The sequence below is a fragment of the Rutidosis leptorrhynchoides genome, chromosome 5 (genome assembly GCF_046630445.1).
Source record: "Rutidosis leptorrhynchoides isolate AG116_Rl617_1_P2 chromosome 5, CSIRO_AGI_Rlap_v1, whole genome shotgun sequence".
Classification (NCBI taxonomy): domain Eukaryota; kingdom Viridiplantae; phylum Streptophyta; class Magnoliopsida; order Asterales; family Asteraceae; genus Rutidosis; species Rutidosis leptorrhynchoides.
This window is the reverse complement of record NC_092337.1, coordinates 78,220,631-78,232,845: the sequence shown is the minus strand read 5'-3', so window position 1 is coordinate 78,232,845 and position 12,215 is coordinate 78,220,631.

Genomic DNA, 12,215 nt, shown 5'->3' with positions numbered 1-12,215 from the left:
TCCAGATATACCGCCGACGGGCGGGTTGTTCCGATTACGCCTGGCAGATTTCGGTTCATGACCACCGGTACATATTCTTGCAGTTCGTCATCATATTCTCCTACACATGACTCAGACAGTTCGTCATCAGACGAGATCAGTAAGGAGGAGGATTTCGCTAATGAAATAAAAGAGATCACTAAGGAGAAATTCCAACTTGCTATAGATAATAAAAACAACCACAATAATAAAATGTCCTTAATTATTAAAAAAGAACAGGACCATTCGATCCGTAACCACCCTTATTGTATTAAACCCACTGAGGTAACGGGTACCTCAAAACCCCAACTAAAAATAAAATACACTGCCAGAATGTCTGTCGGACCATGTGCACACAAACAATTGGCAGAGAGAACCAAATGGGAAGAAGTTTCTGATAGTTCTGAATGAACGACCTCGCAACCATAAATCTTCCATGCGCTATTTTATTGCTTATGTGTGCTACTCTATCTTGTTATGTAAAATAAGCATATGTAAAATATCAGTATTGTATGGTATTGTATTATTTTGGTTTATTAATAATAAATGCATGGAATGATTATTTGTATTATTACTATTTCTTATTATTATTATTATTACATAATAATGTAGTAACTCGCTATAATTTTTTATAGTGGAATATTATTAGGATTTTAGTAGTTAATTCCTTGTACTAGCTATTATGTATGAACTTAACGGGTAGGTAATACCCTAGAAATAATTATAAAATGCTAATAAGAAGAAAAGGCTTTTATAATAATTGGTTCATATTATTAATATGCTACGATTAACTATTGACAACTCATTTTACCGATAATATTCTATATGATTAAATTATATCTGTTGTGTTTATTGAAGAAACATGTCTCAAATGTCGGATGCTGAGTTTGAGCAACTAGTCGAGAAACGTGTGAATGAAAGAATTGCTGCAACCGAAGCAGCAAAAGCAACAGCCGAAGCAGCAGCCAAAGCAGCAGCCGTAAACACAAACTCACGAAACGGATGCTCATACAAAACTTTTCAAGGATGCAAACCACAGACGTTTAGTGGAACCGAGGGACCAGTCGGTCTAACCCGATGGTTTGAAAAGATGGAGTCCGTTTTCAAAATCAGTAATTGTGCGAATGGAGACAAGTCAAAGTATGCTTCGTGCACGTTGCAAGATGGTGCACTTACTTGGTGGAACAATTATGCTAAAGCAGAAGGAATAGATACGGCATATGATATCTCTTGGGAAGAACTGAAAAAGATGCTAATCGAGGAGTACTGTCCTCGAAACGAGATCAGAAAAATGGAATCTGAGTTACGTAATCTGAAGGTTATCGGCGCGAATCTCAATAACTATGAAAAGCGTTTCATGGAACTAGCCTTGTTGTGTCCCGAATTGGTGCCAAACGAGAAACGAAAGATAGAAATGTATATTGACGGTTTATCGATCAATATCAAAGGAAATGTTACATCGTCCAAACCAAATACGATGCAGGAAGCCATGACAATGGCACACCAACTCATGGACCAGATCACAGAGAGTTCGATTAAGGCACCAATTACCGAAGTCAAGATAACTGAAGGAAAGAGGAAATGGGAAGACTATAAGGGCAAAAGTACTCACCTGAAGAAACAAGAAACTTTTAAAGGTAAACAAGATGGGGCAACTGCAAGTCCAAACTATAAGGGACCCCATCCGTTCTGCAAAAGATGTTACACACATCATGCAGGTTATTGTCAAGTGGTCTGTGATAAGTGCAACAAGAAAGGACATGTGGCGAAAGATTGTTATGCCACCGTTTCTGAAGTAAAGACAAAACTGACCGATGTCAAGAAATGTTTTGGATGCGGGAAGTCTGGTCACTTTATAAATCAATGCCCTGATAAGGAGAAGAACAAAGAACCCGCGCGTGGGAGGGCATTTAATGTTAGTGCCAGTAAAGCACGTGAGGATCCTAATCTTGTCACGGGTACGTTTACCATTAATAATCAACTAGCTTCTATTATGTTTGATACGGGTGCTGATAGAAGTTATATGTGTAAAGACTTTAGTTTTAAACTAAAATGTGCATCATTACCTCTAGACGATAAATATACTATTGAATTAGCTAATGGTAAACTGATAAAAGCCGATAAAATTTGCCATGGTTGCGAAATGAATCTCGCTGGTGAAACCTTCAAAATTGATTTGATACCCGTAGAATTAGGAAGTTTTGATGTAATCGTTGGCATGGACTGGATGTCCAAAACAAGAGCGGAAGTTGTTTGCGCTGAGAAAGCAATCTGCATCCCTCGTAAGGATGAAACGTCATTAATGATTTATGGGGAGAAGAACAACTCAAAACTGAACTTTATCAGCTGTATGAAGGCCCAGAAACTTATAAGAAAAGGTTGTTATGCTATTCTGGCACACGTAAAGAAGATCGATACTGAAGAAAGAAGCATGGATGACATGCCGGTTGTAAGAGAATATCCCCGAGTATTTCCAGAAGAATTACCGGGGCTACCTCCACACAGATGTGTAGAATTCCAGATTGATCTCATACCAGGAGCTGCACCTGTAGCCCGATCTCCATATAGACTTGCACCTTCAGAAATGCAAGAATTACAAGACCAGTTGCAAGAATTATCGGACCGTGGATTTATTCGTCCTAGTTTTTCACCTTGGGGTGCTCCTATTCTGTTCGTCAAGAAGGATGGATCTATGAGAATGTGCATAGATTACCGAGAATTAAATAAATTAACGATCAAGAATCGGTACCCATTACCGAGGATTGATGATTTGTTTGATCAATTGCAAGGATCAAGTGTTTATTCTAAGATTGATCTACGCTCCGGATATCATCAGCTGAGAGTGAAGGAAGAAGATGTTCCTAAAACAGCGTTCAGAACCCGTTACGGTCACTATGAATTTTTAGTCATGCCTTTTGGATTGACTAATGCTCCAGCAGTATTCATGGATCTAATGAATCGCATCTGTAGACCGTATTTAGACAAATTTGTCATTGTTTTTATCGACGACATATTGATTTACTCGAAGAACAAGGAAGAACATGAGCAACACTTAAGACTGGTACTAGAGATACTCAAGAAAGAAGAATTGTACGCAAAATTTTCGAAGTGTGATTTCTGGTTACAAGAAGTACAATTTTTGGGCCATGTTGTCAGTAAACATGGAATTAAAGTTGACCCCGCCAAGATCGAAGCCATTAGTAAATGGGAAACACCGAAGACTCCAACACAAATCCGCCAATTCTTAGGTCTTGCTGGTTACTACCGAAGATTCATTCAAGATTTCTCTAGAATCGCCAAACCCTTAACTACATTGACTCAAAAGGGAAAGAAGTATGATTGGTCCACGGAACAGGAATCCTCATTCCAGTTATTAAAGAAGAAGTTAACGTCTGCACCCATTTTGTCATTACCGGAAGGAAATGATGATTTCGTGATCTATTGTGATGCTTCACGCCAAGGTTTAGGATGTGTATTAATGCAACACACAAAAGTTATCGCATATGCCTCACGACAACTAAAAATTCATGAAAAGAACTATACGACGCACGATTTGGAACTTGGAGCAGTAGTTTTTGCACTCAAAATATGGAGACACTATCTATATGGCACCAAGTGTACAGTGTACACCGACCATAAGAGTCTTCAGCATATTTTTGATCAAAAACAACTCAATATGAGGCAACGTCGCTGGGTAGAGTTATTAAACGATTACGATTGTGAAATCCGTTACCACCCCGGAAAAGCTAATGTTGTAGCTGATGCCCTAAGTCGAAAAGAAAGAGTAAAACCTCTTAGGGTCCGAGCTTTGAATATTACAATTCGTACTGATCTCACAAAGCAAATTCAAGCAGCACAGTTAGAGGTTTTAAAAGAAGAAAACGAAAAAGGCGAAATAAGCAAAGGGTTAGAAAAACAACTTGAAGAAAAAGCCGATGGAACCCTGTATTTTGCTGGTAGGATATGTGTGATGACCCGTCCTAATCCACCTGGACGAATACATCAACATCTGGTCCCATTGCGAGGTATTTGACCTCTATGTGATACGTTTTGTAACATTGCATTCGTTTTAAAAGGTAATTCATAAATGAATATATAAATTCCAGGTTTTTAACATCTGATGATTCCTACGTATAGACAATCACCATTTAAATGGTTTACAATAATACATTTGTTGACAATACAGTCAAAATAAGGTACATGGTAATGGTTTGGTGAATGCAAGTTTCTTGTATATAGCATGTATGACTCCAAGCACATAACTTGTATCACGTATCAGCAAACAGCGGAAGACTTCTAGAAACCTGAGAATAAACATGCTTCAAGTGTCAACACAAAGGTTGGTGAGTTCATAGTTTTAATATTACACATAATCCGTATATCAATGTGGATTACAAAAGTTCAGTTGTTTCATTCAAAACTTTTATCAATATGTTTTAACATTTCAAATCATCTGTATGTAAAGGTTGATCACAAGATCTCAGTTGTTTTATCCAAAACATTTATCAATAGGTTTTACATAAAATGTGGACCACAAGATTTCAGTTGTTTCATCCAGAAACGTTTATCAAAATATTCTACAAGATTGAGCACCCTGGTAACTAAGCTTTAACGTTATTATAAGTACCCCTGTTTTAACATACATGCAACCAACATGTACAATACACGCAAACCAGCATGTACTAAACTCAAATAGCATACGTCTGTTTTATAGTTCAGGCTAGGGTTTCTATACCTGGAACAGACGGGGATGTCAAGCCCTATGGATCCATATATAACTACTCGCGCCCACCAGTTCTTATAACCGGCAGTTACTAGTTACCAAAGCTAAGGGATTTTCGGTTCAAACTCGGTGTAGAATTTAGTATGTACTTGTATCCATTGCGTTTAAAATAAAGTGCATGTATTCTCAGCCCAAAAATATAGATTGCAAAAGCAATTAAAAAGGGAGCAAATGAAACTCACGCATATAAATATTGTAAAACGGTTAATAAAGCATTTGCATGTATTCTCAGCCCAAAAATGTAATGAGTAAAAAGGGAGCAAATGAACTCACGCATATAAGTATTGTAAATCAGTTAATAAAGCATTTGCATGTATTCTCAGCCCAAAAATGTAAAGGGTAAAAGGGATCATATGAAACTCACTGTTTAATATTGATATACAATATTGTAGGAAAGTACGTAGACGCATCGGAGATGATAAATACGAGGTTTGATTCACAAAAATACCCCCGAACATTACCCATAATTTCCTTAGCAATAACCCATAATTTCCTTAGCTCTAGCTCGCTTGGAAACCATTTTGAAAGTGACAAGCTCATAATATCGTCGTAGTATTTTATGTATAATACTACTAATAATAATAATATTAATAATAATAATATTAATCTTAATAATAATAATAATAATAATAATAATAATAATAATAATAATAAATATTATACGGAGTAATATATGTGTTTTACAAAACAGATTTCGATCTAATTTATAGATGTGGTCAGGCCAGGTCTGCCATGCGATCGCATGGCTCCCAAGGCCTTTTCCCATGCGATCGCATGGGGATGTTTTACAGCTCACATTTGTTTAACTTCTTGTTTGTCGACATAATTTTATATTAATATAATATATATAATTTAAATAATTAATTATATATTATATTAAATTCACGTGCATAGTTGACTTGTAATTTTTGTTCCGATAAGTCGTACGTCATCACTCGACTTATGTCCCGGTTCCGGTTTTTCAAATGTCCTTTCGTACGCTAAGAAAACTTGCATTTTACATTTCGTGACTCGTACCTTTGTTAAAATATAGCCTTAAATTATCCATAAACTATGTCACTCAAAGTGTATCTTATACGTTTGAGTGTTTTGGTCATTTACTTCTATAAATCATCGTCTCACTATTTGTTAAAATACATTTTAAAATAGTGTTACTGTAGCAAAGTTACTGTAGCAAAGTCATTTTTTTACTGTAGCAATTCACTGTAGCAAAGTCAATTTCACTGTAGCAAATAGTGATTTTCGAAAACACTGTAGCATTTTGAGTAATGTGGCAATTTGAAAACACTGTAGCAAATTAGTGTTTTACTGGTTCATCTTAAACGCTTTAGTTAACTTATCTAAATATCAATCGAATAAATAAACGAATGTTACTATCGTTTACTAAATAACTTGAAATCATATATATTCAAATAGATATATAAACCAATACGTTTAATGTACGGTATCATGCAATTAAAACTTTGTTACGTTTTCAAGTTATAGTATATATATGTATCTATTTACATATAATGGTTTACGAATAGTTGAGAACAACCGAAGGGTAATTGAATAGTTCAAAATTTTGAGATTCAACTTCATAGGCTTTGCTTATCGTGTCGGAAACGTTAAAGATTAATTTTAAATTTAGTCGAAATTTCCGGGTCACCACAGTACCTACCCGTTAAATAAATTTCGTCCCGAAATTTGAGTGAAGTCATCATGGCTAACAATAAAAATGTTTTCATAACGAATATGAATAGAGTTTTATCACCGTTGGATAATATGGATAAAATAATCCGATTATTCAAAGCGTATAAGAGAAGTTATCGTAATAGAGTGAAATGGAGAATAGAGATGCGTCTTATCTCTTGACATAGTAACGATTGATTTCTGGAATTCAAGGGATTTAAAGAAAATCTTTGAAATCTAAAAGATTTGATTATTTGGTGAATAAGGAAATTAAGATCTCTATAATTAAATACGGTGATCTGCCTCGATTACTCTGTCTGATATTTCCATTATAAATTAACCTCCTCCGTTTTATTGATTTTCACCACTTCAATACTTTCAAGGATTTTGAAAATGCTTAATCCAGTTCTGATCCTTGTTCTTATTCTGACTATCACAATGATCGTCCTTCTTTTCCAACTCCCACCGGAAGAATCTGTTAACTTTAACTATTACCTTGGGGTTATAGTGTTTTTCATTCTCCCGTGTATTTACGTTGTTATCTGTATTGATATACATGGTTTGTAATTTCGGTGTTGTTGTTGGGCTTTATATTTTCCCTTATATTTCGGAGCTCCATGCTGTTGTTTTCTCTTCCCGACTTTAAATTAAGCGAATAATGGTCCAGAATTCGTAGCTATACATTTCGGAATGAACATAGTTAATGTTCTAAGAAGGTAATCGTAATGGCACGATCTTGATTTGTCAAATTACCAGAATATCCGGAAAAGACCGAATCATCAAGAAAAATATTTTCTTGATATGTTTAGAGGTTAAATAGAATAAAAGAGTTATGTAACATGGTTCATGATGAGGGTGGGATCTGTGAACCTTTATCACGTTCTATTAGAAACTCATCATGACTTACTGTAATATAATCACGTTGATCAAGTGTCATTATATTATACTAACTCATGCTTCAGTTCCCAACACTACTTCAAAAACATCCATTTTTCAAAATTTTCAGAAATTAGAAACTAAAATAGTTTCTTTTATGATGTAACACAGATAGCGTGAAGAGATAAATAATTTCGGATGATAATAGTTATGAAGATATCTTCAGAAATATCGAAGATATTTATAATGAAAGATATGATAATATCTTAGAATTTCTAATATCGAAGTATGATGAAGAAGATTTGTTCGTAACGGATTTTGAGTCAGGAGCAAGGTATTCGTTAATGACTTCGGCAGATACTGAATCATTTGTATTCTTTGAAGGCAGGTTTAGTCTTTGTGATTTATCCACAGCCTCCTTCATAGTTTGCTCAATTCGTTTTCCAGTACCAAATTTTCTCTTTTTCTCAGCTTTACCACCATACTATTCTTTATCATCAAACTTTTGACTGTTAAGGTCGTTTACAGTTTTTGCTGCTTCATCAACATTTTTCCAAAATTCGGAGAACTAGTTTCGTAGTTTGGGGTGTTTTTCAGAAACTTCACATTCGAAGTATATAAGTCTAGAAGTTGGATGTTATCTATATATAACTGTTGTAGTAGAAAATGCTGCGAGATTCAAAATACTGATTGTTAATTCCCGGTGGTTGGTATGGAAATTACCGTTACAAGATGTGGATGAGTACATGATAGGGTTTCAATGAGTATAAGGATTTTTCAGAGTATCAAGGATTAATGAAGTTGTTGTTAAATTTACTGCAAATGTGGTGGAACATAAAAGGTTCCCCGGTAACAAAAACGTATATACCAAAGTTTCAAGTCTGAAAGGTTATCGTTGACTGGTTGAATGGTTGATAATACTGGATACTTTGAAAAGGAACTGCAAGGTTATTTTTAGTAATAATAATGCCGAAGGATTTATTACAGATACGTGTTAAAGTTTTACTTAGGTTTCGAGAGCTTTCCAGATGTATGATTATAAGTACAAATCTATCTTCTCGTAGATATCGTGTAGTTGGTTTGTCTTCTCGTTTGTTCATTAGTTGAAGTGTTTTCAAGAATTTCGATGGGTTTGAACGCAAAATGTAATCATATGATGTTCTAGTACAGTTCTGAATTCAAAGCATGGTTTTCGAAGCATGGTTTTGAAAGATGTAGGAATCTAAGAGTGATGTTTTCCGTTTAATCTTGACTTGGATTCTGATCTATCGAAATCAGAATATGAAATTGAATGAAAATGGTTATTCTGTGATTAACAGATACGTATATCTGTAGGTTTGAGCAGTATAGTTAATAATTACTGAATCAGAATTGAAGAATGTATAGTGTAACATATTAATGTGGAATTTATATATTTCTAGGGTATTACCTACCCGTTAAAATATTCTCATCATTAACAGTTTGTACAAAAGGATTTTCAATTACAATCTTTATGAAAATATATGTATGTATATTTCCTTCAGATGTAATATAGATTTAATGAGTTATTAAACTCATTTGGTTTTTGGTTGGAACTAGAAACGAATAATCTCTTCTATATTAAAGATTACATAATCGTCGTAGGATATTTCTCCAATGAATTTATGAATCAATACTTCGTCGTTTATGGTTATTAGTATTCTTCGGTGCCTACGGTGCGTATGAGGTTGATACTCGTGGGACAGATTGTGAGGTTAAGGTTTACGGTGCGGATGTTGTTGTTGGTGGTACTGGTACTGTTGTTGGTTGTGCTGCTGGTACTGGTGTTGTCGGTGATGCCTGTAAATTGTGCATCATATTCTCCAAAGCCACTACTCGAGAGCGAAGCTCGTTAACTTCTTCTATTATTCCGGGATGATTGGCGGTTGGAACAAGGGGATGAATAAAGTTTAAAATTCTGGTTATCATATAATCGTTGCGAGATATCCTGAAAATGAGGGTGAAGATAGTGTTTCGAACGGGTTCGCCGGTAAGTGCCTCAGGTTCCTCACCAAGAGGTGAATTCGGTTAGTGGAAAGGATCGCCTTCCTCTTGTCTCCATTGATTTAGTTGATTACGAACCCAACCCCAATTCATCCAGAATTGGTGATGACTGATTGGTTGATTCATTCCGGTTACACTGCTTTCGGAACTCAGGTGGAAATCCATATCGGAATCTGAAGAACTCGAATTACTTGCAGAATTCATCTTACACGGTTAGATAAAGAATTTTTGATGTGTAATGATTTTCGGATATCGGATGATATTCTAATTACATAGAATACCTTTATATAGTACAAAGGTTCCGCAAATTACGGAGAAACTTTCGGAAACTGTCAAGTAAAGGTAACAGTAACAGATACGCTAAGATATTCATTTTGTCTATACATTAGTCATGCAATCCATGCAATAAGCCGTGTCTAGACTACAATTGATAAGCAAGTAGTTTTCCACACAAGGAATGATAAGCAGGTAATTTCTAACAAGAAAATTATAAGCAACAACTTTTATCATGCAGACATGGTCGAAGTCCAGACTCACTATTGTATCCTAACAATAACCGGTTAGACACACTAATGCAAATTCTGGTTCGCTAAGACCAACGCTCTGATACCAACTGTGATGACCCGTCCTAATCCACCTGGACGAATACATCAACATCTGGTCCCATTGCGAGGTATTTGACCTCTATGTGATACGTTTTGTAACATTGCATTCGTTTTAAAAGGTAATTCATAAATGAATATATAAATTCCAGGTTTTTAACATCTGATGATTCCTACGTATAGACAATCACCATTTAAATGGTTTACAATAATACATTTGTTGACAATACAGTCAAAATAAGGTACATGGTAATGGTTTGGTGAATGCAAGTTTCTTGTATATAGCATGTATGACTCCAAGCACATAACTTGTATCACGTATCAGCAAACAGCGGAAGACTTCTAGAAACCTGAGAATAAACATGCTTCAAGTGTCAACACAAAGGTTGGTGAGTTCATAGTTTTAATATTACACATAATCCGTATATCAATGTGGATTACAAAAGTTCAGTTGTTTCATTCAAAACTTTTATCAATATGTTTTAACATTTCAAATCATCTGTATGTAAAGGTTGATCACAAGATCTCAGTTGTTTTATCCAAAACGTTTATCAATAGGTTTTACATAAAATGTGGACCACAAGATTTCAGTTGTTTCATCCAGAAACGTTTATCAAAATATTCTACAAGATTGAGCACCCTGGTAACTAAGCTTTAACGTTATTATAAGTACCCCTGTTTTAACATACATGCAACCAACATGTACAATACACGCAAACCAGCATGTACTAAACTCAAATAGCATACGTCTGTTTTATAGTTCAGGCTAGGGTTTCTATACCTGGAACAGACGGGGATGTCAAGCCCTATGGATCCATATATAACTACTCGCGCCCACCAGTTCTTATAACCGGCAGTTACTAGTTACCAAAGCTAAGGGATTTTCGGTTCAAACTCGGTGTAGAATTTAGTATGTACTTGTATCCATTGCGTTTAAAATAAAGTGCATGTATTCTCAGCCCAAAAATATAGATTGCAAAAGCAATTAAAAAGGGAGCAAATGAAACTCACGCATATAAATATTGTAAAACGGTTAATAAAGCATTTGCATGTATTCTCAGCCCAAAAATGTAATGAGTAAAAAGGGAGCAAATGAACTCACGCATATAAGTATTGTAAATCAGTTAATAAAGCATTTGCATGTATTCTCAGCCCAAAAATGTAAAGGGTAAAAGGGATCATATGAAACTCACTGTTTAATATTGATATACAATATTGTAGGAAAGTACGTAGACGCATCGGAGATGATAAATACGAGGTTTGATTCACAAAAATACCCCCGAACATTACCCATAATTTCCTTAGCAATAACCCATAATTTCCTTAGCTCTAGCTCGCTTGGAAACCATTTTGAAAGTGACAAGCTCATAATCTCGTCGTAGTATTTTATGTATAATACTACTAATAATAATAATATTAATAATAATAATATTAATCTTAATAATAATAATAATAATAATAATAATAATAATAATAATAATAATAATAATAATAATAATAATAATAATAATAATAATAATAAATATTATACGGAGTAATATATGTGTTTTACAAAACAGATTTCGATCTAATTTATAGATGTGGTCAGGCCAGGTCTGCCATGCGATCGCATGGCTCCCAAGGCCTTTTCCCATGCGATCGCATGGGGATGTTTTACAGCTCACATTTGTTTAACTTCTTGTTTGTCGACATAATTTTATATTAATATAATATATATAATTTAAATAATTAATTATATATTATATTAAATTCACGTGCATAGTTGACTTGTAATTTTTGTTCCGATAAGTCGTACGTCATCACTCGACTTATGTCCCGGTTCCGGTTTTTCAAATGTCCTTTCGTACGCTAAGAAAACTTGCATTTTACATTTCGTGACTCGTACCTTTGTTAAAATATAGCCTTAAATTATCCATAAACTATGTCACTCAAAGTGTATCTTATACGTTTGAGTGTTTTGGTCATTTACTTCTATAAATCATCGTCTCACTATTTGTTAAAATACATTTTAAAATAGTGTTACTGTAGCAAAGTTACTGTAGCAAAGTCATTTTTTTACTGTAGCAATTCACTGTAGCAAAGTCAATTTCACTGTAGCAAATAGTGATTTTCGAAAACACTGTAGCATTTTGAGTAATGTGGCAATTTGAAAACACTGTAGCAAATTAGTGTTTTACTGGTTCATCTTAAACGCTTTAGTTAACTTATCTAAATATCAATCGAATAAATAAACGAATGTTACT